Source organism: Echinops telfairi, unplaced genomic scaffold, assembly GCF_000313985.2.
Source record: "Echinops telfairi isolate 266 unplaced genomic scaffold, ASM31398v2 ScPeMD7_7441;HRSCAF=8479, whole genome shotgun sequence".
Lineage (NCBI taxonomy): Eukaryota > Metazoa > Chordata > Mammalia > Afrosoricida > Tenrecidae > Echinops > Echinops telfairi.
In genome coordinates, this window is record NW_022111341.1 from 578039 (window position 1) to 583045 (window position 5007).

Consider the following 5007-nt stretch of genomic DNA (forward strand, 5'->3'; position numbering starts at 1 on the left):
TGAGAATGATATGACAACAAATGTACAAATGTGCTTGACACAATGGATGTGTGTATGGATTGTGATGAGTTGTATGAGCCCCCAATAAAATGGTTAAATAAATAAAAAATCACTACAAGTGAATCAATAGACAACATAATGATAAATGGAAAATAAGAGAATAAAATAAATATATTATTATCATTAGTAGGGTGTTGTTTCATACTCTAGAGAGAGATGTGGTTGAGGAAGACATGTTGTTAATTGGTAACATAAAGGCAGATAGTGTAAAAATAATATATAAATGTTAGGTTTCAAAGTATAAGGGTTGGGTTATAAATAATGTTTGCTATTCATCCTGTGTGGGCAATAGATGAACAAGCTATAATTTTATATAATTATGTTTGATTTAATCCACGTCATCCTCCGATTAGGGTAGAAACTGGAGCTGAGAATAGGATGATGTCAGGGTTGTTTGAGGATAGACCTGATAGAGGATTGACAGCGGGGCAAGTTCTTGTCAGGTGAGGTTAGGTTTGTTGATATATGGGTCCTTGTGCTACTTCAGGGATTCAAAAATGGAAGGTGGCTATGCCTAGTTTTATATCAGTGCTTTTAATGTAATGACTGGGACTTTTTCGTTGCTTATTTCTATCAGGGTCACTGTCCTGAATCTATGACGTTAAGTAAGTCTGGTGTTAAGAGTGGCATGGAGGCAGTTGCTTGAGTTAGGAAATATTTTGTGGCTGCTTCAATGGATCGTGCGTCATGTGATTAACAAGTAGGGGAATAATGACAAATATGTTTATTTGAATACTATCATGTTAATAATCAGTGGGAGCTAATTATGATCGTTAAAGTCCCTGAAATTAGTCATTAAAATGGTGGAAAAGATGAGAGCGTTCATTCCCTTGGGAAGGGATGAAACCAACATTTTCAGGGTATGGACCCGATAGCTTGTTTAGTTGACCTTCCTTCAGAATATGATGTAAATCGTGGCACAGAGACTTTTGAATTCTCTGGTTTAGCTTCAATTCCTAAAATTCGAGAAATAAAAGGGTTTAAACCTCTATTATTGTGTTAGTCTGGGTACTTTAGAGAAACAAATCCACAGAAACTCATGCACAAGAGAGTTTTATATAAAGGTTAAGTTCACATCAAGAAAACATCCCAACCCAGTGCTGCCCAAGACCACAAGTCCAACATTAACCCATATGTCCAACACCAATCCACAAAGTCCTCCTCCATCTCACAAAACACACACGTTGATGCCAACTGCAGGAGGAAAGCTGAGTCAGTGAACGTGTAAGCATCTCAGCACTGGCAGGGGTCTCCACACGGCTGCTCCAGCACCCAGGGCTGCATTGGGGTAGGTCCATGCAGCTTCTCAATTATTTACTCTCTCAAGGTAACTCTTTTATCAGATATTTGTGTCTTGAGGGGGAATACTTGCTAGTATAAATGGTATGGAGATATGTCATAAGCATATGGCTAAAGTAAGAGGTAGGAAGTGTTTTCTAGGTGTATTAGTTGGTCATAACGTAAGTGGGGTATAGTAACCTATCTTATCATGAGAAACTCCATCTTGTTCCCCACGGCCTTGAACCCAAGCTAGCAGCTAGTCCTCTTTCTCCTCTTCCCTCTCCTGGCTCTCCCAATAGGACCTTGCCTCTTCAGAGATGTCTCCAAACCCTGCCTGCCCAATTAGCAAGAAATGTACACTATCTTGGAAGACCTTGAATTAGCACCTGCAGCTGTGCTGTTCCCCTGCAACCCTCTTACTCTGCCAACCGGACAAGACTGTAACTGCTAGACTGTCCTTCCCCTTGAACCAGCCCCCTATTTGAACTATAAAAATTCCGGAATTTCTTTGTTCTGGATTGAGAGGTTTCTAGGTGCTAACCTACTCTCATTCCAGCTGTTTAATAAAAGTTGTAATGATCCATATAGTGGTGTGGTTGATCTTGCCTGTCTACAACATTTGGAGGCGCCAGTGAGATCCCACTAACCGCAAACCAGCCGCCCCCATCGGAGCCCACCCAACACAGAGGGCTTCCTGGAGGGGGCACCCTGATGATGTTTCAGGACCCCAAGCAACCCTTGTGTAGGGACCGCCACAGAGTCTCCCTCACAAGCCTTTGCTGGTCTGCGTGCTCTCTGGTAAATCAGTCTGTTTTGAGCTCATCCTGCAGCTGAGGGATATAATTCCGATGAAAATCCCCTTGGTTTTGAAAAGTGTCTGCACCCAGTTATGGAGTAAATCTTATCCTGGTCTGGCTTTTGGTAACTGTCCCTTTGACAAGTGTCTATCCTCAGTCATAGAGTAAACCTTGTCCAGGTCTGCTTTCTGTTCATCGTCTTTCTTCTTCGGAAGGGAATGAATGGTTTAAACTCTGGGAAACTGTGTAAATGTGTGTGTGTAACCTGTTACAGTCCATATTCTAACCTGCAGGTCAGGCAAGCCCCTGAATGGTTTCCCTTTCCTGGAACCCCCTGCTGTTGATGTCTGCGTTGTAATGAGAGGGTGAGGAATCAGCTCAGATGACTAATCTTTGGCGAGTCTGTTTCTTCCTCTGCCTTGCAATCTGTCGTTCCATTGTTCTCTGATAAACTCTGGGGCTGATAGTTACTGCCCACAAGGAGTGGACTCCTCTCCAAAAGGTCTCTCTTGGCTTGTTTTACATCTTTTTGGGCTGTTCAGTGTCTCCGACTTTCTGTGCAAGGACTTTCTGCCACTGCAAAACACTCTCTTAGTGCTTAGCAGTTCCTTTGCGGCTCAGGGTGTTCACTGCAGGTTCTGCCTGCACCCCACAATCCTTTCATGGAATGGGGAATTTCTCTGCAATGGACCCCAACCCTGTCTGTTTTCTGTTTTTCTCCTCCATTCTGTTTCTGTTTTCTGTGGCTGCTCAGAGGAATTCCCAAAGCCTCCTGCCTTGCCTGAGTCTGTCTGCTGTGGACCCTGTCCTGACTCTGCTCCCCTGCAGACAGCTCCCCTTCTCTCACTCTGGGAGAGCAGAGAGGCTTCCCAGATGCTGACTCGCTGCTCTGCAGTTCAGCAGCTCTGGTTCAGTCCCTGCTCTTTTTAAGCACATATTCTACTGACTATCCAGTAAAGTTCTCCAGCTGCCTCCACACTCCTTGTGAGAAAAAGTAGCCAGAGCTTCCGTGTTGGCTAGCTGCCAAAAAGTATTAACACCTGTGCTATGGCTCATCTTTAAGCCCCTGTCACAGGTCACCCTGGTTGCCCTGTTCAATTCCCTTGTATTAATAATTTGTCCTTCCTGAGTCACCCCCTCCCTGGCTAAAATGCGTTTTGCCTGCTCTGCAAAAGCACAAGTTCTTTTGTCCCAAACTTGCTGCAATGTTTCTAAAAAAAGCACTAGTCCCCGCTAAGTCTGTTACTGAAAACCTCCCTCCCTTCCTTGTCTCCTTCCGCTCCCCCTCCCCAGGTTTCTTCTTTGAACCCCACTGGACTGGCTGCAGGCCTTGCTCAGCTCTGCCCCAAACAGCTAGAGTTCCCCCAATCCCAGACTCTCCTCCATTCCCCAGCACCCAGTCCTTGTTCTTTCCCTACAAGAAGCGATCCTCCCGATAATTTGTTAAGTTGCCGTTTGCCTGAATGTGTTCCCTTTTCCATCTCGGACCTGTATAACTGAAAAGTCCAACCCCACCCCACCCCCATCTTTTCTTCTGAGGAACCCCAGGTCTTAACCTCCCTCACTGAGTCTGTTTTTCTATATTCCTGCCTCTAGGGGTGGAGGGCCCTGGACATTCATCATTTCTCTGTTTGTAAACATAAAAGCCCCATGATCACACAGGCACATGTGCTTCTTCCATGTAGGCTTTGTTGCTTCTCAACTAGATGACTGCTTGTTTATCTTCAGGCCTTTAAGACCCCAGCCTGTAAATCTTTTGATAGATGGGCACCATCAGCTTTCTTCACCACATTTGCTTATGGACCCGCTTTGTCTTCAGTGATCATGTCAGGAAGCTGAGCATCATGGAATGGCAGGCAATTGGAACAAAGTGTTTGTGCATTGAGGGAGTGCTTGAGCAGAGGCCCAATGTCTGTCTGCTACCTTAATACTAAACCTATAAATATATGTATATAGACCTATTTCCCTAACATTATATGTACATGCCTGTATTTAGACCTCTATAAATGCCCTTTGCCTCCTAGTTCTTTCTTCTTATTTTCTTTCACTTTCCTCTTGTCCCACTATCATGTTCGGCCTTCATTCAGGTTTCAGTAATTCCTCTTGGTTACATTGCCCTTGATCAAGCCCTACCAGGCATCCTGTGCCCTCCTTGTTATGTATTTTAGATCACTTGTTGTTCCCTTGTTCCTGGGTTTGCTAACACCCACTTCCTGCCTATCCCCCCACCCCAGTGTCCTCCCTAGAACTATTGGTCCCATTGTTTTCTCCTCCATTGTTTATGCTGCCTATCTTATCTACATAGACATACAGAGACAATAATAAGCACAAAACCAGGACACAGCAAAATAAAACAACAACAAAAACAAAAACCAATGAGAAAAAAAAAGGCCTAGAAATAGTTCCAGGTCTGTTTGTTGACCTTTAGGAGTGTTTTTCGGTTGAGTCTGATGAGGCGGCATACTCTGGCCCCACATCTATTTTTGGTATCCCCAGGGACTTAATTGCTTTGCTCCCCTTGCTGTTCTGTTGCATGCCCTTAGCATTTCCCAGAACAAAAAATTATGTCATTGGGAATGAGGGGGAGTGTGGAGTGGAGACCCAAAGCTCATCTGTAGACAATTGGACATCCCCTTCCAGAAGGGTCACAAGAAAGAGACGAGCCAGTCAGGGTGCAGTTTTCCTCTAGTTCTGTAATGCTTGCCACCACCACCACCCCCACACACACACACTGTCATGACCCCAATTCTATCTTACAAATCCAGGTGGCCAGAGCATGTACATGGGTACAGATAAGAGCTGGAAACACAGGGAATCCAGGACAGATAAACCCCTCAAGACCGATATTGAGAGTAGTGATAACAGGAGG